Genomic DNA, 24,862 nt, shown 5'->3' with positions numbered 1-24,862 from the left:
TTTATCATTGTTTGTCTTAAAAAGAATTATTTTTGAACTTTATACAAATGATTTTATACTGTATGTAGTCTTCTAGGACTTGTTCAATTAGTATTATGATTTTAAGATTGATCCAGACTGGTCTAGCTGTAATCCATTCTTTTTTTTTTTTTTACTGCTATGACTGTACGACTACCCATTCTGCTCATTCTACCATAGCTTTTTGATCCCAAGCGTATCAGTTAGGAATAGGTTGAACTGCATGTAATAGAAAATTGTATATAAAACAAAATGACAATGGCCTGAGAAAGATAGAGGTTTATTTCTCTCTCATATAAAGGACCCCAGTGATAAGCAGGCCAGGGCTGCACTCTTATCAGGGACCCAGGTTTCTTCTACTTTGGGCTCCACCATCCTTACCCTGTCACCTCATGGTTCAAGATGGCTGCTCAAGTTCCAGCCATTACGTCCCAGCAAGCAGGAAGGAAGGGATGGACATGGGTATCCCTGTCTCTTTAAAAAGACGTAATGGAAGTTGCACATAATAGAGCTGCTTCTAGACTCTTGCCCAGAACTTAGTCACAGTACCACATAGAGTTGCAAGGGAATCTAGAAAATGTAGTCTTTATTTCACATGGCCTTGTTCTTAGCTAAAAATCATATTTTATTACTACGTTAAAGGGGGAGACTACTGGATTAGGCAGCCAGCAGCTTTACAATTCTGAAGTGTTCCCTAAAAATCGCTCTTAAATAAGCTCCCAGATACCAGGACGATACCTCCAAATGATGCCCATTTTGAGTCTTTGGTTTATTACATGAATATTTGCTGAGTACCTGTTTCGCACAGGCACTAATCTGGGAGCTGGGAAGACAGTAATGAACAAAACAAATGAAGTCTCCACCCTTGTGGAGCTTCCATTGTAAAAGGGAAGATAGATAGTAAACAAACAAGGAGTATATAGTGAGTTAGAAAGAGAGAACAGGTGTGAAAAAAATAAAGGAGCGTTAACAGCATGTGATTTTGTTTTAGACAGTGTGGTTAGGGCCTCTTTCCTGAGCTGACGCTGGAGCAGAAGTGAGGAAGGGGAGTGAGGGAGCCATGTGGGTATCTGAGGGAAGGGCATTTGGGGCAAAATAAGGGCCAGTGAAAGGCCCTGAGGTGAGACAATGCCTGGCATCCGTGAGGAACTTCAGGGTGGTCAGGAGGGCTCCGGAGAGGTGAGCGTGGTGAGCGAGGGCAAGAGTGGTGAGAAACGAGAGCAGAGAGGTGACAGGGGCAGATCATGTGGGGCCCCGTGGGCCACAGTGAGGACTTTTGGCTTTACCCTGAGTGACATGGAGCCGCAGGGGGGGTTCTGAGCCGGAGGAAGATGTGATCTGATGATTAGCGTGTGGTAGTGAAAGTAATCACTAGCTGTCTTCTCTGTAATGACATCTTGACACCTTTTGAAAAAGTACCGTATTTTGCTGTGTATAATGCACACATTTTTGCTCAATTTTTTTAGGGAAAAATAAGGATGTGCATTATACATGGGTACTACTAATTCTGTATCTATATAAATGTTTCTAATTCTTTTATTTATGCTTATGAGTTAAAAATGTAACTCTAGAAATCAATAACAATATCCATATGCAAAATAATAGCCTGGAATACGATAATCGGTTTTGTTGAACTTACTGACGAACTTGCAACAACGAAGAGTTCTTGGCCTTCTATGATGTGTAAATATCATAAATTTGTTACCGGTACATAAAATTTCTTGTACCTTATATCTGTTCTTGTGTTTTGTAATTATTTGTTACATAAAACTTCTTGTACCATAATATGTTAAAAAATAAATGCTAAAATTCCTTTATAATACAAAAACAAGTAACTACGTATAAACAAATAAAAATTTGAATTTAAACGAAAGATTTTTTCCCCCCCTGAACGTTTGGGCCAAAAATGTGGGTGTGCATTGTACACGGTAGCACATTATACAGGGCAAAATACGGTAAGTAGCTTCAACTCTTAACTCATGACCACTCCGGTTTTATATATATATCTGCCACTGTGTACCCCCCACCAGATTATTTTAAAACTAAATACGTATTTCAGTATTTATCTGTTCAGGGTAAGGATTCTTTATGGACATAATGACAATATTATTGTCGTGATTAACATAATTGTTTGACATCATCTAGTATCCAGTTAGTGTTAACATTTCACCTCTTCTCATAAATATCGTTTTAGAATTGATGTGTTCCAATCAGGACCCAACAAGGTCCACTGTTGGATTTGGTTCTCATGCCAGTGAAGTCTCATTTAATCTACGGATTCCTCTTCGCTCATTTTTTTTTTTTTTAATTGTTTGTTTGTTGAGAACAGCCATGTCATTTTCCTGTAGATTGCCCACAGTCTATCTGGCTGATTGTGTTCCTGTGTTTTCTGTAAATGGGTAGTTGGATTTACAGATTGGATCAGATTCAGGTTTGAGATTCACATACACACACCACACACACACAGACATACACACACACCCCTGTCTTTTGTGTGGAGGAGGGATCAGACACTCTCCCTAATAGGAGTTGCTGCCGATGTGTGTATATCCATTAGGAGGTATGCAAAGCCTGTTGTCTCTTTCCGTGATGTTCTGTAGTGTTAACGGCCATAGATGACTATTGCCTCGCTCCATGATCTCATTTGGGGTTTGCAAAAATTGTGACATTGTAATTCTAGCCTCCTCTTCATTTATTGGCTGGAATATTCCTCTAGAGAAAAACCTCCCTCATCTATTATTCAGTTATCCTGAGGGTGTACTGACTCTTTTGAACTTTTGTTTACATTAGAAATGAGTATTGAACAATTGGCTGGTGGTTTCTAATTGGCTGATTTTTCTGCTGTCTTTATTTTTGTGTTCATTCGATACTTACTGGTCTCTGCTACTGTCCACGCCCCATTTTAGGAATAAAAAGATGAGTTGCTCACAGTCAGCTCATTGTGTGGGCACGACTGCTTAAGGCCTTACCTGTGACCAGGTAAAGCCCTGGTCTGTGTTAGTGTAATCAGGGAGAGGTGTGTCTAGGCTGTTGACATGTCCTTGTCTTTTTCTCTGGCCATGTACTTTGAAACCTACAGCCTCTGGAGAGTTCTTGCTCAGGGCGAGCGGATTAAAACCTTATGCTTGGGGCTAGAGGTTTTTGAGCATTTGAATTTCTTCTGGTCTGAAACTCCATTCCTAGACAAAAGAACAGTGAAAGGCTCTGCTCCACTGGAGAGGCTAGTCCTTGTCGGAGCCTGGTCTGGCCAGCTCTGCCCCCGGCCACTTTTGTCTGGGCCGTAAATTCTTTAGGGCGTCAGCATGCTCGACATCATTGGGATGCCTTGGGATCAGTTACGAGTTGTATTGCAGAATCCCTAATGGCTTTCTTTTCTTCTGAGAGGAGGACACATTTATTGATGGTGGTGATGGGGGATTGATGCGGAATGATGTAGAATTCATTAATTCATTCAATCATTGACTTGTTCATTTGGCATCTGCATTGAGCGTCACATGTGTTCCAAGTGCTGGAGTCAGAGCCCGAGAAAGCCTGTTCTCCTGGAGTTTATGTTCAGGTTGAGGTACACAGGTGATAAAGTAGTAAACAAATTAATAAGACAATTTCAGGTGGGGATAAATAATGCTGTGGAGTCATCAAAGTAGAATGTTGAAAGAGACACATCTGGAAGGTGGAGGGGGCCGTGGGAGGCTGCATAACGGGTGTTGGGGGAGAGTTTCGCTCGGATATGGACACGTCAGCTGAGACTGGAATGGCACAAACGTGCCAGCCCTGTGAAAGATTTGGGGGAAGAGCCTTCCTGGCAGAATGAACAGCAAGTGCAGAGGTGCTGAGGCAGGAGTGAGTTTGGTGTGTGAAGGGTCAGCAGAGTAGCCAGTGTGGCTGGAGTGCGGTACAAAGAGGCTGAAGGATGGGCAAGGGTGAGAGCCTGGTAGAGAGTCTGGGTTTTATCCTGAGTTTCTTCTCTCTCATTCCCTCTTGGCAACTGTGAGGAGCATAGATGGAAGAGGGTGGAGTGGGTGGAAGTGAGGTGATGAGGAAGGGAGTGAGGAGGGGTGTGATGCCACACCTGAGTGGTGGCATGGGCGCTTGGGAGAAGTATGTGGCCTGATAGCTTGCCAAGGGATTGGTTAGAGTGGGTGGTGAGGAGGGTGAAAGGGTTTCTGGCTTCAGTCTGCAGGTTTGGGTGGCAGTAATAAGAGTCCCAGCCCCCCTTTGACATGAGCTGAGGGTCATACTCGTTTACCCTTCATTACAGCAGCCTCTTAGCCCCCATTTTGCAGATGAGGAAACAGGCCACGAGAAATGAAGCCCTTGATCCTTGTCCCACAGCTGGTTGGGGCTGGGGTTGGAACCTGGGGAGCCCAGCTCACAGTGCGATCGTGTTCCCCTTTTCTCTCACTCCAGCCACAGGTTAAGTCACGATGTGGACACAGCCTGTGCCCAGAGGAGCTGAATGTCAGTGTCCTACATTTATGAAATCAGGAGGGGATCAAGTTCTCATCAGTGGCCCTTCCACCATCCCCACTAACCTAGATCCTGATGCACCTTTTATTACAGTGTTACAGGTCAGAAAACAGGGACTTTCTGGTGACACATGCGTAACTTGACACGTGGGCCAGATAAGGTGTATACAGGCCCCAGACTTCGAGCTCCTGCGCCTGCTTAACTGATTGGGCTGAAAGTCTCCTCACCCATCAAATCCTTCTTATCTTCTCCTCCAGTGCTCTACTTGTAAAGGGAGCTCACTCCCCGTGGGGAGTGTGTCCTATGTGATACTTCAGCCAGCCACGTGGCTTTCCTTGGTGTCCTCTAGGAGAGCAGTGTGACCCCCACCCTCCCCCCACATGTGGCTCGTGTGAAAGGTGGTGCAAGTTTGTTTGGTCCTGCCACAGCTCCCTGCTCACCCTCAGGGCACTGATAAGTGCTGGTCCTCTCCCGCTTCTGCTTACGTTTAGCCCATGTGACAAAAGTTTGTATTGATCGATTTTTTGAAATTCTGTTTAAAAATATTGATTCAAAACTTACAGAAATTGCACAGTGATTGTAAAACAGTTCAAACAGTAGAACAGTATGTAAGGTAAAGCATGGAAGTTTCATGTTCCCATCGTGACCCTGGCACTTGGCCGACCCCTCAGTCTCTCACCTGCCCAGGGGACATTAAGTGTACGCTTCCTTCCTGGGTGTGCAGTGGATTGTGTTTGGTAAGAGCCTGGGCTCAGGACCCCCAGTGCTTGGGTTCAGATACCAGTTTTGATATGTACTGATTTGGGCCTTTACTAAAAAACATATAATTAAAAAAAAAAAAAAAATCACTCTGTGCCTCAGTTTCCCCATCTGTAAAATGGTGATGATGGTTCTAACCTCTTGGCTTATAAAGATTCATTGCGTTAATATATGTAAAAGTTAGAGTGGCACCTGGCATGTGATAAGCACTCACATCTTAACTATTTTTATTATACACATATATGCGTATGATTGTTTTACAGTCCTTTCTACGTGTATTGTTCTGAAGATTGCACTTCTCTTAATTATCTTGGAGGGCCTCACGTGGCAGTGGGTCAAGGTCGGCCATTTTCTTTTTAATGACTTCACAGTGTTTTATCCTGTCAAGGCCCTGCTGTTGGACACACTGGTTGTTTCCAACTTTTATTATTATAACTCTGATCATCTGACACACAAAAACCTTTGTTTGCTTCTTAGATTTTTCCTAGGACAAAGTCCTGGAGTTGTAGTTACTGAAACAAAGTATATAAATATTTTTAAAGATCTGTGATATGTATTGCTGACTTGTTTTCTGGGATCTCTTTATTAAGCACAAGTATTTCCTTGTTGTCTGTTTTTCTAGGATGGTATTTATATTGTATTTCTTATTGATTTGTCGGGGTTCTTTACATATTGAAGATATTGTATGTTGCAGATTTATATTCCTAGTTAGTTGTTTACTTTTAAATTTTTAAATGTTTTTAAACATCATACTGAGGCTTTTTCTTTTTTTCTTTTATTCTTTTTTTTTCTTTAATGCTTTGGCCTTGAATTTAAGATGAAATAAATAAAATAACATATTTTCTTCCTAGTTATTTTATGGCTTCGTTTTTTACATCCATCATCTGAAACTTTTGGTGTTAGGTGTGGGATAAAGATCTTAAACCTACCCTCCACCCACCCCCTGCCAATAGTTAACCAATTGTCCATGTAGCATTGATTGAATAGTCTATCCTTTCCTACTGACTTGAAAAACTTATGTAGTATGAGCCAGGCCCCAGTCTGTTTTAATATTTACCTTTGAGTTTGCCACCATAACTCAGTGAAGCAGGTTGGTAATATCCCCATTCAAGTGAGGAAACTGAGGCACAAAGAGGTGACCTTGCTTGCTCACTGTCTCCCAACTTGGATGAAGCAGAGTCTGGCTTGGAATAGTGTGGATTTATCCAGTAACCGGCCTCCTTATTTCTAATAGATTTTCAGCAGCTTTTCCTGCTGTCTTGGCAAATGTTCCTTTTGTCCACTAGTAATAGTCATTCTGATTGTTCCAGTGCCACAGTTGTATGTTTTAGGCCTGTTCCCTGCCGCATTGCTCTAGCCAGGACTTCCTTGACAATGTCAAATGCCAGTGGAGGTCACAGACAGGCGTGGGTGGCTCAGATGTATTTTGTTGTTGTTACATAAATTAACCCATTTATTATAGACTAGCAATGTTTCAAATTATGGAGCTTCTACTGGTCTTTCAGTCCCTTCAGCCTTCTGAGGGCGGACTCTACTGTGATGGCCGAAGTGGGGTTGCAGGTCCACACACTGTTTTCATGCAAGAACTGCAGTGCCAGAGTCCCACAGCTCATCTCTTCATCTTGGTTTTGCCGCAGAAGGAGCAAGTGTACTTGGTGTGTTGGCTGATTTCAATTTTCTTCACCGTTTTCCTGAGGGAGGCACCATAATGGGTCCCTTATTTCTGGACGATTCTGACCTTCGTGCGTTTAACCTGTGCCTTGCTTCCCCATTCCATCCCGGTGAAACCAGGGCTCAGGGCAAGCCCGGTTCCCCGAGGGCTCCTTAGATGTTTTATCAGGCAAGGCCTCCCTCCATGATGGCCTGGTTAGGCAAGGACCAGGATTTTCCTGAGTCCCCTTAAGAAGTCCATGGTGGCCACTCTGTGCAATGTCATGAAGGACTCATCTGTCCCCATGGGAAGAAACTGGCATCTGGGGTGACAACTTGAGTACTAGCCTCAGTGGACAACATTCTGGGGCCTTGGTTAACATTAAACAAAAAAAATGTGCAGCAAGGGGCTGTGGAGAGCTCAGCAAGGAGGTGGCAGCGAGAGCCTACACGTGGAGAGAGCAGCCTGAGAGATAGCTGCTGAGTCTGTGGCTCTGGTTGTCACCACCCACGAGGCCTGCCATCAGGCTGCTGGCTTCTCATCTCAGCTTTGCTTCTTCCTGGCTGGGTAGCCCTGGGCAACTAACTCAACCTCTCTGTGTCAGCTTCATCTTCTGTAAAGTGGAGTAATCGCTTTACCCTATGTTTTTGTGAGGATTAAATGATCCATGTAAAGTGCTTATGAGGTAGAACAGTGGTTGGCACATAGTAAACATTCAGATATAGTCATGTGCCATATAATGGCATATGCAACGGTTGTCCCAGGACATTATGACAGAGCTGGAAAATTCCTATCACTTAGTGACCTCATTGCCATGGTGATGTAATGCAATGCATTGCTGATGTGTTTGTGGAGATGCTGGTGTAAACACACCCACTGTGCTGACAGTCGTGTAGAAGTGTAGCACGTTACATTTATGTACTGTACATATACCTAATGACTCCATTACTGGTTTCTGTATTTACTGTACTATACTTTTTATCATTATTTTAGAGTGTACTCTTTCTACTTAATTAAAAAAGTTTGCTGTATGCGTGTTATGCCGGCAGCAGCCTCATACAGCTTGTGTTTACTGCATCTCCTGACTTGTATCATTTCTCTTGTGCTTGATTTAATCTCGTGTTGTTTTATACAGTAACGTGCTGTACAGGCTGGTAGCCCAGCAGTGATAGGCCAGACCATGCAGCCTAGGTGTACGGTGGGCTGCCCCATCTAGGTGTGTGGAAGTGCACTCTGTGATGCTCCCACAATGACAACATTGCCTATTGATGCATTTCTCAGAACGTATGCCCGTCGTTAAGTAGGGCATGGCTGTAAATGTTGGTCCTTGTTGTTTTCTGTTTCCTCTGCCTGTGTTCTGAGGGCAGGGATAAAGGTCCCAGGAGATGCACTCAGAGAGTGTGTGGGCCGATATCATCACGCAGGTATTTTCTGTACACCTACGACATGGCATACAAGTGCTAGGGCTACAGCAGGGCTCAGGATAGACACAGTTTCCACTCTTGGAGTTGACATTCTAGAGGGGAGGTGGACACTCATCACGCAGATGCATAATGTTAAGTAGTGTGATGTGCTTTGAAGAAAATAGATCAGGAGAAAGGCTAGAGGATGACAGAGGCTACTGTGTCAGCAGAGGTGATCAGGGCAGACCTCTGAAGAGGTGTCGTTTGGTCAAGACCTGGAAGATAAGGAGCCAGCATGGAAACGTTTGGGAAAGAGCATTCCAGCCAGCACAGGAACTGCAAAGGCCCTGAGGCTGGAGCTTGCAGAGCTTGTTCTAAGACGTACAAGGAGGCCGGTGTGGCCAGAGGGCAGTGAGGGGAAGGGAAAGCGAGAGTGGCAGGAGATGAGGTCACAGAGGAAGCCAGGTGGGGAGTTCTTAGCCTGGGTTCTTATAGTGGAAAATAACAGAAACTGTGTCAGATACACCCAGGCCTAAAAGAATTCTGATACCTCCTGGACCCTGGGACAGGCATTGTTTGCTGGTGTCACAATCAGTAGGCCCAGGGTCCACACAATTTTCTCTTTCTAGTTCTCACTTCTGCATCTTCGTTCTCTTTGCTTCCTTCCCCCTCTGGGTTTCTCTAGGAATTTGGCTGTTCCATAGCTCCTTCCTTGAAGGGGTGTCCAGTTCCTGCACTGGCAAAGACTTCATTGGCAGCCTCCGTGCTAGGACAGGGGGTCTGATCAGGGCAATAAGCAACACACATTCTCTCTCTCTCTCTCTCTCTCTCTCTCTCAAAAAAAAACAAAACAAAAAAAAAACGAGGACTCTCAGAAGCCCGGCGGACCCACTGCTTTGTCCCCCTTGCCTACGGCACCTTTTCTCTATTACATAGGAAACACATCACACTGGTTGAGAACGTGGGCCAGGTGGCCTGGATTCAGAGCACAGCTACTTGCTACCGTAGCTGTGTGACCTTGGGTTTATCGCTTCACCTCTCAAGGCCTCCGTTTCCTCCTGTGAAATACGGATGATAAAGATTTCTACCTCAGGGGGCTATTATTAAGAGCGTTAAATAAACGTACGTAACGTGCTTAGTCAGAGCCTGATAGATGGTAAGCACTCAGGAAGTGCACCGGAAGTATTAGTCATCATCATCATCGTCCTTATTTTTCCTTCCGGAGTCTGGGAAGTGCTCTACAGTTCAAGTTAGGACTTGGGAAGGAAGAGCCTGGCATTGAGCCCAGCTCCACCACCGGCAATTAGCTCCATGACGTTGGCCAAGTGAGTAACTTCTCTGGGATCCTTGGTCTCTTCATCTCCATCGTAAGGAGAAGAAGAAGCTGACAGAGCCCACTCACTGGACGCACGTGTCTGAAGTGTGGGGTGACGGTGGAAGTTGAAGCCATCCCAGGTGTCTGCGCTCAGTGCAGCCCTGGGTCCTGGTCACACGCCATGCGCGAGCTGACGGTGATGCTGATGTTAGGACCCGCCTCTACAGGTCCCTTCTCTGCAGGGCGTGGCACCTGACTAGTTCCCTGGTTAGCACGCCAGCCACCCCCTGGACTGTGAGCTCAGGGAGAGCGGGACCCAGGTGGGCCCCACCCATTCCCAGTCCCCTGGCGTGTCGCACTGCGTGGGCGCGCAGAAACAGTCACCTTCATCAGGCTTCTTCTCTTGTGAAAGACAGATCTGGAAAGCAGCTCCTCAGGAAGTGTTGTATTTGTGTCTGGTCATCCCCACTGCCCAGCCAGTGACTCTGAAACCTGGCTGGGTGTTGCCACCACCCGGGGAATCTTGTTAACAGCTGGGATTCTCTGGCCACACTCCTGGAGCCCCTGGGTAGGTGTGACAGGTGATCATCTGCCACTTTAACTGCCCAACAACTGTTCACCGTTCTTTTGATAAACCTCATCTCCTCCTTATACATTGTAAAGCTAACATCTGTAATAATTGTATGGTACCTTTAAATTTTTCTTATTTGTAGGAGAAAGAAATTAGTATATATTTTATAAGATGAAGATGGACTGCAATTGAAATAAATATTTTATGATATGGTTAGATAAAATAAAGCCCACAGAATCTGAAAAAAATCAAATTAATTTTTCCCTGGGAATTTTTTCTGGTGGATTTTAAAAAACTGGGTGGTCCTGCAAAACATTCCATTTAAACAAATCAGGGCCCCAAATATAGATTTGCTTTGACTGTTCTGAATTTAGGGGAGCCCAGCATGGACCCATAATATCCTGTTTTTAAAGCCAAGTTTCATATTTAACAGAAAGATGTGTAAGGGAAGGACTGACAAGTCCAGGGGCCTAAGGAGCGTTCTTATTCATTAAAGACTACTCCCCCAAACCATATTTTGATGGTTTTTGTTGTTTGGAGTCCTAGAGGTTTACATACCCCTGGTAGTTCTTGGGAGGAAGTGGGTGGACGTGCAGTGGCAGGTGGGCAATTGAGAAGGCAGATGGGGTTGCCAACAGATCTGCTTTAGGAAGGCGAATTCTTGGAAATTGAGGACCAGAACATGATCTCCCTTAAATACGTTTGTGCTCTTGGTCCTTTGGAAGTCTCCAGAAGCCCCTAGGGATAAGCACATTCAGGCCGGAAACCTAAAGAATCTGGCTGTTTTTCATTTTACAGAGCAGGATGTCCAGAGGTAGGTAGGGTTACAGAGATGGTTGACTGGTTCACCACCCCCATCATTGCAGACCCAGTTTCTCTCATCTCCTGGCTCTGCAGACTTCTGCCAACTGTGTGCAACCCTAGCCTGGTCCTGGGAGCACTCTGGCAGCCCTGGGTGCCCTGGCCAGACAAGACAGTGTCTAAAGGAGTAGGAAGCTGGGCACCTATCTTCTGAAACCCCCACAGTTCTCTCCTGATGTCTCACTGGCCCAGCTGGCTTAGGCCAGCCCATCTCCTAGAGACAAGTAACAAACTGTCATGTTAGGATGTAAAATGCTCAAAACATCACTTCCTGATCATTAAACAATATGGTGGCTAAAAAAAACCTGCCACATATGCCTTAATACCATGAATCCCTTCTAGTCAACATCTCAAACTTGGTTCACCTCCATAGACCTTGGTCAACTGTTTTCATGACCACACGTGGTTCTGACTTCTACTGATTGTATCTAAAATGTATCCTTGAGACTTCTCCCACTCATTATTTTGTTAAAAATGTTGTAATGAGTTTTGAGAGCATAAAATTTTCCAATATACAAATTAGGTGAAAACACATCAAAAACTATACACTCCATGAAGTTTGAGTATAAAAACCGGAGGCATTTTACTGGGGAAACAATGTTAACCTGAAAGACATTCTTTACAGTGACACCTAGCCTATAATAAGCCCTCAATAAATGCTAGTTGTTATAATTATTGGTGGGGTGTTTGTTAAATTCTATAATACTGCTTTTTCCCTAAATTAACAGTGGCTAATAATGTAGTCGTCCGGAAAATGTTTGTTTAGTGAATTAGGAGAAAGCAGGGTAGTGATTGAATTGACAGCATTGCATAGTCCTGCATTGGACACAGTCAAAAGTGTGTTGTTACTGTTGTTATCGCCAGCGTTGTTTTGTTAGCTGGCCCTGAAGTATCCTACATGGGGTAAATTGAAAATTCCCTGGGAGCATTTGAGATCTTGTTCCCTGGCAGTTGTCGTCAGTTTGGGCTCAAATAAAACTCAAAAATTAAAAAAATAAAATAAAATTACCTAGCCACTTCTTTTCTCCCCTGCACCCCATCCATTCCCTCCATGCCCTACAGATTTTGATATGTCATTTCCCATGGGCCATTTCTAAAGGATTAGTAAATTTTAAACACCGTTGTTGAGGTGTAACTTTTTGCATCTGGCTTCTGTCATTAGCATAATGTTTTTTAGGTTCCCCATGTTAATAGCATGTATTAGTAATTCATTCCTTTTTGTTGCTAAATAATAGTCTGTTGTATGGGCATGGCATATTTATTCACCAGTTGACGGATACAGGCATACCTCAGAGATATTGTGGGTTCGCTTCCAGACCACCTCAATAAAGTGGGTATCAGTAAAGCGAGTTGTCATCCTTTTGCGGGTGGAGGGTCTTGCCTTTGATTCGTAAAAAACCCATCATCTGTGAAGTGCGTTAAAATGACGTACAATAAAACGAGGTATGCCTGTATTTGGATTGTTTCCAGTATTGGGCTATTATGAGTAATGCATTTATGTCCATTCATGTAGAAGTCTTTTTTTTTTTTTTAAGAGGCAAGTGTTCCATTGTTGTTTTTTTAATTGGGGAATATTGGGGAACAGTGTGTTTTTCCAGGACCCATCAGCTCCAAGTCAAGTCGTTGTCCTTCAGTCTAATTGTGGAGGGTGCAGCTCAGCTCCAAGTCCAGTTGCCGTTTTCAATCTTAAATTGCAGGGGGCACAGCCCACCATTCCATGTGGGAATTGAACCGGAAACCTTGTTTTTGAGAGCTCACACTCTAACCAACTGAGCCATCGGCCACCCCACCGGCAGCTCAGCGGCAGCTCGTTGTCTTCAATCTAGTTGTAGAGGGTGCAGCTCACTGACCCATGTGGGAATCGAACCAGCAGCCCTGTTGTTCAGAGCTCACACTTTAACCAACTACTGAGACATCTGGCTGCCCTTAGAAGTCTTAATGGATATATGTTTTCATTTCTACTTAGCGGTGGAATTCCTGGGTCATCGGGTAACTAATTTTTGGAGAAACTGCCAAATTGTTTCCCAAAGTGACTGCACCATTTTACAGTGCTGCTAGCAATGTACTGAGGGTTCCAGTTTTCCATCTCCTCACCAACACTTGTTATAACCATCTGAGTGTGTGTGCAGTGATATCTCACTGTGGTTTTGACTCGTATTTCACTGATTAATGCTATTGATCATTTTTTAAATGTGTTTATTGGCCATTTGTATATTTTTGGTGAAATGTCTCTTTGAATGTTTTGCTCATTTCTTAATATTGTCCTCTTACTGAGTTGTACGAGTTCCTTATATGTCTAGATAACAGTCACTCATCAGACATATAATTTGCAAATATTTTTCCCAGTTTGTGAGTTATCTTTTCTTTCTTTTTTTTTTTGGTGAGTTATCTTTTCATTTCCCCTTTTGAAGTACAAAAGTTTTCCATTTTGGTGAAATTCAGTTTATCAATTTGTTCTTTTATGGATCGTGCTTTTGCTGTCATGTCTAAGAATTTTTTGCCTAGTCCAGAAAGGTTTTTTTCCTAGAAGATTCATACTTTTAGCTCTTACTTGTAAGTCTATAATCATTTTGACATGATTTTTGTGCGTTATATGAGAGGTAAAGTTCTAAATTGATCTTTAGCATGTGACTATGCAACTGTCCCAGCACTATTTGTTGAAAAAAACTCCATCTTACTCCATTGACTCTTAGCACTTTGGTTGACTGTTAATGTAAGGGTGTATTTTTGGATTCTTAGTTCTGATCCATTGATCTAAATGTCTGTCTTATTGCTCGTACCACACCGTCTTCATTATTGTAGTTTTATAATTAGTATAGAAATCCAGAAGCATAAGTCCTTATTTTGTTTTTCTTTTCCAAGTTGTTTCGGCTGTTATGGGTCCTTTGCATTTCCTTTTGTTTTGGGATCATCTTGTAAATTTCTGCACAAAAGCCTACTGGGGTTCGGAAGAGCTTATGTTGGTTACATATCAGTTTGGTAAGAATTGTCATATTCACAGTAGTCTTCCAGTCTGTGAACATAGCTTCTCCATTTATTTAGATATTCTTTTGTTCTTTTTAATGCTATTATGAATGAAATTGTTTTCTTAATTTCATTTTTTGGTGTCATTGTTAGGATATAGAAACATGATTGATTTTTGTATAAATTTTTGTATTCTATGACCTTGCAGAACTCATTTATAGTTCTAGTTGTTTGTGTATGTATGCAATAACATGTAAACATTCCTTAAAATTGACTATATACAAGGTCATATTATCTGCAAATAGGAACAGTTTTACTTTTTCCTTCCTAATCTGACTGCCTTTAATTTTAATTTTTCACTTTTATTAGCATTTATGTGATGCTGAATTTATTCCCGGGCCATAAATTTTCATTTTTTCAGTTTCTTCTGGGAGAGCTTTTTCTTCTCCAACCTCCTCTTCCGGTTTAGGAACAATTTGTTCTTTCTCAGTTAGATCATCTTCATGTGGCAGGGAGAGCACGTGTAAGGGTTAGTCAGCCCACGAGCTCTGTAAGTTCCACGCAGCATCTTGGGAGCTTTGCTCACCTGGCTGTGCTCAGTGACCAGAGATTTTACATCTAAACCCTTAAGTTCAGCATTGCTCTCTGCATTTTTAAGCAGTAAAAATTTTGCACTCTTTTTGGGCCACTGACTCTATGTCCAGACTCACTATTTGGCCTGGGCACACCTATTACCAACTCTACCATTGTAACGACAGAATGGCACACACTGCTTTTATGACGTGACATCCTTTAGATGCTTGGTGGCTTTTCAGATAAGCATACCCTTGATGGCCTGGGCAGTCTCACGAGTGTTCTTAAAGTGAACATGAATATTTGAACCTCTCAATTTGCATGATTTTGTGGGGTTCTCTGGGTCAAGTGAATAGCGAACCATTTTCAGAAGTCACCTCAGGCCACTTATGGGAAGAGCTGACTGCCTTTAATTTCAAAAAGTTTTTACCCCCCCTTAGTGATTAGTGAGAACCTGTGGTACAATGCTGAATAGAAATGGTGACAGTGGACACTTTTGCCATGTTCCCAATTTTAGAGGGAAAGCCTTTAGTCCTTCCCCTAGGTATCATGTTAGATGTAGGTTTTTTAATAGATGCCTTTTATCAGTTGAAGAAGTTTCCTTCTATTCCTAGTTTGTTAAGAGGTGTTTGTTTGTTTTGTTTTTAACAAATGGGTGTTGGATGCTTTTGCTGTGTGTATTGAGATTATCATGTACTTCTTCATTTTTTATTCTGTTAATATGATATATTATTGATTTACAGATGTTAAACCAGCCTTACATTCTGGGGATAAATCCCTCTTGGTTATATTGCTAGATTTGGTTGCTCATACTTATTGAGGATTTTTGTGTCTGTATTCATGAGTGATATTGGTATGTAGTTGGTTTTCTTATGATATCTTTATCTGGCTTTGGTGTCCGGGTAATATTGACTTCATGACGTGAGTTAGGAAGTGTCCCCTCCTCCTTTGTTTTTAAAGATTTGTAAAGGATTGATGTTATTTCTTTAAGGATTTTATAGCATTCATCAATGAAGCCACGTGGGGCTGGACTTTTCTTTGTGGGAAGATTTTAAATTACTAATTCAATTTCTTCCTAGGTCTATTCAGAATCTCTATTTCCTTTCAAGTCATTTTGGTAATTTGTATCCTAGGAATTTGTTCACTAAATCTAAGTTGACTAATTTGTTGGCATAAAAGTAGTTCATAGTATTTCCTCATACCTCTTTTAATTTCTTTAAGGTCAGGATATTTTTCATTATTTTCATCTTCTCTTTTCTTTTTGGTTAAAGATTCATTCATTTCGTTGAATTTTTCAACAAGAACCAACATTTAGTATAATTGACTTTTAGTGTTTTGTGAGTTTTTAATTTCATTGATTTCTGCTCTGTCCTTTAATATTTTTTTCTTGCTTTGAGTTTAGTTTCTTCAAGTGAAAGCTTAAGTTATTGATTTGAAATATTTCTTTTCTAATGTAGGCATTTAAAGCTATAAATTTCCTTTAAATACTGCTTTTAACTATGTCCTATAAATGTTGATATATTTGTTTTGTTTCATTTAGTTCAAAATATTTTATAATTTCCCTTGTGATTTCTTCTTTGAGTCATGAGTCATTTAAAAGTATCTTGTTTAATCCAAATATTTGGAGGTTTACCGAATTTCTTTCTGTTGTTGTTTTTAGTTAATTCCATTGTGATGGAATAACATACTTTGTATGATTTCAATACTTAAAATTTTTTTGCCTTTTTACTTTGAAATAGTTTAAATCTCACAAGCAGTTCCAGAAATACTACAGAGGGGACACATGGATATCTACATGGAAGAGAATGAATTTGGACCCTGACCTCATGCTATATATAAAAAGTAACTCAAAGTAGATCATAGACCTAAGTGTAAGAGCTAAAACTATAAAACTCTTAGAAGAAAACCGAGTATATCTTTGTAACCTTTGGTTAGATAGTGGTTTTTTAGATATGACACAAAAAGCATAAGCAACAAAAGACTTCATCAGAATATTTTGGACTTCATCAAAATAAAAAATAATGTGATTCAAAAGACACCATCAAGAATGTAAAAGGACAGTCTCTAGAATGGGAGATGCTATTTGCAAATCATATGTCTCGTAAGGGATGTGTATCAAGAATATACAAAGAACTCTTATTACTTGACATTATGAAAATAACCCAATTTAAAAATAGTCAAAGTATTTGGATGCATGTTTCTCTAAAAAAATATGTACAAATGGCCTATAAGCATGTGAAAATATGCTCAATGTCATTAGTCATTAGGGTAATGCTAATCAAAACCACAGTGAGATTCCACTTCACACTAACTAGGATGGCTATAACTAAAAAGGTGGACAATAACAAGTGTTGACAAGGAAATGGGGAAATTGGAACCCTCATACATGGCTGGTAGGATTGTAAAATGGTGTAGCCACTTTGGAAAACAGTTTGGCACTTTCTCGAAAGTTACACAGATTTACCATATGACCCAACAATTCCACTCCTAAGTGTATACCCAAGAGAGATACAAACAGGTCCGCACAATAACTTGCACACAAAGGTTCATAGAGCATTATTCATTATAGCCCAAAAGTGGAAAAAACGCAGATGCTCATCAATTAATGAATGAATGAACAAATGCAGTATATACACACAATAGGATATTATTCTGCCGTAGAAAGGAATGAAGTACTGATAAATACCGCAATGTGAATGAACCTTGTAAACATGCTAAATGAAAGAAACTAGCCACATAAGATCATGTATTGTATGATTCCATTTATATAAAATGTTCAGATTTGCTTACTGCAACTCTATAGACAGAAGTAGATTGTTTGCCTAGGGCAGGGGTTGTGTGAGGGGGGATATAAAGTGATTGCTTTTATCAATTTATTTTTGGATTGATAAAAATTTTCTAAGCTTAGGTTGTGGTTAAATGGTTGTACAACTTTGTGAATATAGTAAAAACCATTAAATTTTATGCTTTATGAGAATAAATTTAATCCATTTATGTTTGATGTGATTGTTGGTATGTTTGGATTAACATCTGCCATTTTGATATGTTTTCTCTATGTCTTGTATCTTTTTCTCTCTGTTCTTCCTTTATAGCTTTCTTTCTGATAATTACATGTTTTCTAATGTTTCATTTTAATTTCTTTGAGTTTTTAAAAGCTTTTTCTTGTTACTAATTTAGTGGGTCTTCAGGGTTTATAATATGTATCTTAATTTATTACCATCTGTTTCAGATTAACACTAAAACTTAGGTCAAGTTAAATATAGAAACTACTGGGCCGGCCCGGTGGCTCAGGCGGTTAGAGCTCCGTGCTCCTAACTCCGAAGGCTGCCGGTTCGATTCCCACATGGGCCAGTGGGCTCTCAACCAGTTTGCCAGTTCAATTCCTCGAGTCCCGCAAGGGATGGTGGGCTCTGCCCCCTGCAACTAAGATTGAACACGGCACCTTGAGCTGAGCTGCCTCCCGGATGGCTCAGTTGTTGGTTGGAGCGCGGGCTCTCAACCACAAGGTTGCCAGTTCAATTCCTTGACTCCCGCAAGGGATGGTGGGCTGTGCCCCCTGCAACTAGCAACGGCAACTGGACCTGGAGCTGAGCTGCGCCCTCCACAACGAAGACTGAAAGAACAACAACTTGAAGCTGAACAGAACCCCCTACAACTAAGATTGAAAGGACAACAGTTTGACCATTGCTCCCCCAATAAAGTCCTGTTCCCCTTCCCCCAAAAAAAAAAAAAAAATATATATATATAGAAACTACTATAGCTCCATTTCCTTCTCCCTCTTGTTATAGTTGCCAAGTATATTTTTATATGTTACAAACTGTAGTACAGTTTTATAATTGTTTTATGACTTCTTACATCTTTTAAATCAAGAGAAGGAAAGAAAAAGAATTCGCGAGTCTTTTATATTTACCTATGTATGTACCTTTTCTTCCTTATTTCTTCTCATCAATGGGTGTTACCATATGGGACATAAGGAATCATCAGTACCAAAGGTCCTTTCCTCCTAAAGGACTTTCTGTAGTATTTCTTTTCACACTTGACTCTTTCTTTGTGTGTCACAGTTTGTTGTTGTTGAAAACCGCACATTCTAGATCATATATTGTAGCATCTCTAGATTCTGATCCCTCACTCAAGCCATTGTTTGTTGTTGCTTTTTTTTAAGTTGTTTTGTTTTGTATTGTTTATTTGTTTAATGACTTGACTGGGCCAATTCTTTGGAGTCTCGTATGGAGACCGATGCCTCTGTTCTTTTCTTTAAAAAAACAAATTCTTGTCTTAATTTTAAGTGTAAGGGGTTGCCCTCGGTTCAGTATGGTTTAGTGGTTAGCTAATACTTGATCAGAGGTTGTGCTAAAAATTTGAGCCAATAAGGCTTCTACCTGTTGCCGTTGGATCTGTGTGTGGGTTAGGAATATTTTCAAAGTTCAAGCAGTTTATGAGTCTGCCCCAGCTGTTGCTTTCTGCCTGGCCATCTGGTGTCTTCTTTGTGCACTCTTGAGACATCTTGTTCAGTCAGGGATGTGTGGAGAGCTAGGACCCTCTCTAGCCTCTCTGGAGCTTCCATACTGCATTGTATATGAGGTTTACTGCTGATTGTTGGGAGAAAGAATTTTCTGAGCTTCTCATTTCTCCATTCCAGAGGTCTGGTTGTCAATTTGACTTTGATTTTCTGTTTAGTTTAAGACATACCCAGAAGTAGTTACAAATTCCAAATATGTAACCCTGGCTGCACATTCTGATCCATTGGTGTCATTTAAAAATTGTTTTTGTTTTTTGGGGGTTGTTTTTTACCTTTTACTTTAGATTATGAACAAATTCCGAACATATAGAAGTAGAGCATATATTATCTATAATGACAAATCTTTTCTCGTTTATGTTCTGGCTTCGTCTGCCCCCTGCCCATTATTTTGAAGCAAATATTATACTTCATACCATTTTACCCATAAATATTTCATTGTATACTCGTAGTTCTAACAGGAGGCCTCTTTTTAAAAACATAACCATAGTACAATTGTTACAACTAAAACAATTAATAGTAATTCCTTAATATCATCAGATAGACTTGGGGAACTTTGAAAAATAAGGTGCCCGGTCCACTGAAATCAGACTCTCTGGGTGTGAGGTCTGGGCATCAGGATATATTAAACTCCCCAGGTAATTGTGACGTGCAGCTGAGGTTGAGAACCGTTGAATTAGGTTTCTCTTTATCCTTTTCCAAAATTGTTCTTCATTTCTAGTTTAAATGCGTTAGAGTCAGAGTATTGTGATAGGAAAGATTATTTTGGGGGGAATTTGAGATTTTTTCTTTTCTTTTTGTAACATAGGATCTGTTTTTATGAACATTCAGTGGATATTTTATAAGATTGAATCTCATCTGTTTTCTGGTAAAAAAAGAGTTTTATATAAACCTTGTAAATTAAGTTGCTGGTTTGTGTTATTCAGATTCTCTCTAGTCCTAGTTTAGGCTAACTTTATCTATTTCCTAAAAGGGGGTAAGGGGAGAGAGAGAGTTTCTGCCACGGGGATTGTGATTTTTGTCAGTTCTGATATTTCTATGGTTATGGTTTTAAACATCTGGATTCATATTTCCTTCATAACTTTAGCCATGAAAAGTTGAGGGAAACAGCAGTAGACTGTCTTCTACCCACCCCACAGTTCCCCATTTCTGAATCCCTAATTATAGTTAGAAAGTGTTCTGGTGTCACTGTCATCAAATGTGTCTGGTGGCATCAAATGCCATTTCATTCCTTTTGTAATCGGCCCCATCTCTTCACGGGTCATGTGAGGGGTCCAGCCTTCGACTAGGCCTTCAGTATATCTGGATGTTGCCACCTTCTGCCCGCCTGGCAAGCACCTGCTGAATTTCTGATCTTTGTGTTTGAGCACTTTGGGGAAATGTGTACATTACAAGCAGCAAGCTGTGATTTGACGCCTAATTTTCACATGGCCTGGTGTGTGCTGGGCTAGTTCTCCACCCCCTCTGTTAGTACCATTTGGTCTAGACAGGCAGAGTCCCCCCCCCCCAGCCCCCTGCTGTGTGATCAACGGCTCACTGTTTTTCCCGAAATAAGTGCTAATTGGTTTTCAGTTCCACTTGGATTTTAATGCTGCCCACTGCAGCCTTGGTCCAGAAACACTGATGTGTTTGAAGAAATGTTCCCCAGCAGGAGGAATCAGCATGGCAGGGAGCTGGCCCGCTCTGCCCTTCCCAGCTTGCCCCAGTGGCTATGGGCCTCTGCCAGTCACCTGTGCCACCTTGCTCAGGTTCGGTGAGAGAGGCTTTGCAGAGACTTGCTCATGATGGCAAGGACAGGTTTGGACAGAGTTCCCTTTCCTCCACGTGTGGAGAGCGATGGGTCCGTGGTTTGTGGGGGCTGGAGGAGTGTCATTGGAGCAGCTTGGAGTGGTGGGTCATGGATTCCTGATCTGGGATCAGGACTGTTCCTGTGTCTTCTGGACAATTCCTGCCAGAGCCTCCCTCTGCGTCGCCCATATGGGGCCAGCTCTGTTCTCCAGTCTGCTGTGGAAGGGAGAGGCTGGGTCGTGGAGTGCCAGCTATCTGGAGTGGGGAGATGATTTTGACCCGCTTCCACCCTCCTCCAATGTTTTCTTTTGCTCGGAAGACCATCCAGGATTGTCCCACTCCAGGGCTGCTGCAGGGCTGCACCTCTGTAGCTGTTCTCTTCACCTGCCCAGGCATTGGGGCGGAGGAGGGCAGATGTCAGTCCTGCAGATGGAGACCAGGACTTTTCTAGACCCCGGGGTAGCGGGGAGCAGTTCCTACAAGACCAGAGGAACAGTATAGTGGTTAGAGATACACTCACCCAGGGTGACCACACCCACTCTGGACCTCAGTTTCCTCTTCACAGCATTAGTTTGCTAAGGCCTCCATAACAGTTTCACAAACTGGGCGGCTTAAACATCAGAAGCTTATTGTCCCACAGTTCTGGAGGCCAGGAGTCTGAGACAAAGATGTAGGCAGGGTTGACATCTTCTGAGGGCCCTTCAGAAGAATCTGTGCCAGGCCTCACTCCCCGCTTTGGATGGTTTGCTGCGTTCTTTCACTTCTACTGCGGCATCTCAGTCTCTGTTTTCGTCTTCACATGATGTTCTCCCTGTTTGCATGTCTGCACCCAAATTTCCCCTTCTTGTAAATATACCAGTCATATTTGCATTAGGGGTCCACCCTATTGTAGTATAACCTCATTCTAACTTTACTAATTTCATCTGCACCAACTCTATCTCCAAATGAGCTCACATTTTGAGGTACTGAAGGTTAGCACATCACATAAACTTTGGGGGGACATAACTGAATCCATAACTGAAAAAAAATAGCATTGATAATACGACTCACACACTAGGGTTGTTAGGTTAGTAATTCATAAAAGTAAAGCACTCAGCTCAGTTCCTGTCACATAGTAAGTGCTCAGTAAATGTTAGTCTTGTTAATGGTCTCTGATGACCTCATCTCTCACTGGGACCATTGCAGTTGCCTTCTCTTTGGCTCACTGCCTCTACTCTTGCCTCCTCCATTCTGTTCTCCAAAAATAGGAAGTCATGTTATAGCCTATATGTAAATCCTTCAGTGGTTTCCCATTTCTAGTGGTCCAGAAATTTGGGTTGCAAGTAATAGAAAACCCAACCCAAAGTGGCTTAAGGAAATTGAGAAATTATTGGCTTAACATAATTGAAGTCCCGGGTAATCTGCTTTAGAAGCAGCTAGATCCAGAGCTCAAATAATGTTATTACCAATGCTGAATTTTTCTCCTTGACCTCTCAGTTGGTTCTGCTGAGCTGTTTTTACTCATAACACTTCTGAAACCAAATGTATGGGTTTCTTCCCTCATACCAACCAACCAATTCTGCAACTCTCTGGACACTAACCGGGTGTCTGACACTACCTGGAGTTAGCAAAGGCCCCACAGGTTAAGGGTTCAGATCCCCAAGATTGCCCCCCACTTCAGACAACAGCCACAAGTCCCAGGTTGCCACCTGTACTTCTGATCAACTGACTATAAATTGAGGGTTCCAATGTGCCGCTCCTCAGTTTTGATAATTTGCTAGAATAGCTCACAGAAGTCAGGAAAACATTTCACTTACATTTACTGGTTTAATATAAAGGATACAACTCAGGAACAGCCAAATGGAAGAGAGATGTGGGGAAAGGCACAGCGTTTCCATGACCACATGCCAGACTCCCAGCACCTCTATGTGTTCACCTGCTGTTTAGGGTTTTGTAAGATTTCATTGTGTGGACATGATTGACTAAATCCTTGACCACTGGTGATTAACTCTATCTCCAGCCCCTCTCCCTGCTGAAGGTCCAGGGAGCGCTGACAGATCCAACCCCTTAATCTTGCCTTGGTCTGTCTAGTGACCAGCCCCCACCCTGCTATCAAGGAACCTCCACCAAGAGTCACCTTATTAGCATCAATTCTGGCACAGTTGAAAGGGGCTTGTTATGAACAACACAAGACACTCCTGTCACTTTTGTCATTCAGGAAATTCCAAGGGTTTTAGACGTCTGTGTCAGCAACCCAGGACAAAGACCAAACATATATTTATCACAGTTCCCACTTCAGATTGGTTGTTCTGATAGTTATGATTGCAACAACGGTAGCCTCAAATTACGAGGCTCAAGTCCAGGGGAAGAAGAGGAGGAGAGCCCTTTTTGTGTCGGGGGGAACCTCTACAAAAGTTCTGAAGCTCACTGTGAGCCGGGTCATATGTGTCAGTATTACCATCACTGTGAGCAGGGGAAGGGCAGTGGGTCCAGGCTGGAGCTCCATTGGCGTCTCATGGCCTGAGATGGGGGGCTGTTTGGGCCCAGAATGAAATGAAGGTGCTTTGTGAGGAACAAGTAAGTCATCTACTAATATACTCCTGTATTTAAAATAACATTCAAAATCCTTACCCTGGCCTACAAGGGGCCCCATGGAGCAGCCCCTGCCAGCCTCATTTACTGTGCACCAGCCAGCCTCTCGTTTCGTTTCTCAAACAAGCCAAGCTTTTTTCCTACCTCAGAGCCTTTGTATGTGCTCTTCCCTGTGCGTAAAATGTGTTCCCTCTACTTCTCATCCCTCAGATCCCAGCTTAAGTATCAAGTCTTCTAAGAGGCCCTCTTGGACCCTCCTGAGTCTAACTTGGCCCCCTGTTGTTCTTTCCTGGCAAACCTTCAGAGCAGTTATCATAATATTTAATTACATGTTATGTTGCCTTGACGTGTTTAATGTCTGTCTTTCCCACTGGGCTGTTAGTCCCAGGAGATCAAGCCCAGACCTGTTGTTGTTTTCCTCCCATTGCATCCCAAGTACACACTACAAGCTCAAAAAAAAAAAAAAAAAAAAAAAAACCCACAAAAGAATCAATATGGTAGAAGTTGAGTGGTTTACTCATTTAAAATTATGGGTATCCTGTCATTGAACTAGAGCAGGGAACAATGACTGGCCGGAAGTTTTTAAAAGCCTGCAAGTGAAATTTCAAAGTGAAAGTTTAACTAGTAGATTAAATGAAATACATGCTTCAGCCATATTTTTATGGGCCCGTTGGTATTAGTGCTGCCAAAGTGACCTTCCTTTTGGAGTCTTGGGCCCAGTTGAGATGATACATCTCCTAATAATAAAAACTTCATAACATTAACTAGAGTACGGCGATTAACACGTTTTAATTAGCCTGTTAGTCATCTTGTACCTAAGGAGGCCAAGGAGTGGGAGGCGAAGGCCAAGTGTTCACACTTGGTTATTCGAATCCCTCCAAGGCACTGTCCCTCGCTGCTGACGCTGTTCTGAATCTGCTGTCTGTCAAGGAGCCTGCAGTTGGAAGCCTTTTTCTGGGTCACTCTTCTCTCCTAAAGCCACAGTCAGCCTTTCAGTGCAAAGTGCAGAGGTCACCAAACTGGCATGATTGCCACATGTCTGAACCCTCCTCTCCTGCAGGAGAGGGGGGCATTAAAGACATGGGGGTGCATCTCATGAAAGAGTTAGCTTCGGCCATCGTCAGGTAAAACAAAAGCTTTAGAGTCAGATCACCTTTAACCTTCTTTTAAGAGGATGTCGGGTATGAGCTGAATACAGGTTTGGCTGCTGTAACAGAGCCAGAATAGCAGTGGTGTAAATGAGAGTGGTTGATTTCTCTCCCACGAAGCAGTTTGAGAGTGAGCAGCCCAGGGTTGACGAGTGTTGGGGACCCAGCCTCCTGCCATTTTGTTGTCCCCCATTCCTGGGATGTTGCCCTCATCTGCGTGGTCCAGAATGACTCCCCGCCATCACCATGTGTGCGTT

General features: G+C 42.2%; 1 protein-coding gene and 1 pseudogene across 10 annotated transcripts in view; one reads left to right on the top strand and one right to left on the bottom strand.

Moving 5' to 3' along the window:
• SIPA1L3 (signal induced proliferation associated 1 like 3) overlaps positions 1 to 24,862 on the top strand; it is a 218,053-nt gene that overhangs the window by 18,880 nt on the left and 174,311 nt on the right. The window lies entirely within an intron of this gene.
• On the bottom strand, positions 6,640 to 7,229 carry LOC109458012 (large ribosomal subunit protein eL43; annotated as a pseudogene).

The sequence above is a fragment of the Rhinolophus sinicus genome, linkage group LG11 (assembly GCF_036562045.2).
Source record: "Rhinolophus sinicus isolate RSC01 linkage group LG11, ASM3656204v1, whole genome shotgun sequence".
Taxonomy (NCBI): domain Eukaryota; kingdom Metazoa; phylum Chordata; class Mammalia; order Chiroptera; family Rhinolophidae; genus Rhinolophus; species Rhinolophus sinicus.
This window is presented reverse-complemented; position numbering and strand designations above follow the sequence as displayed.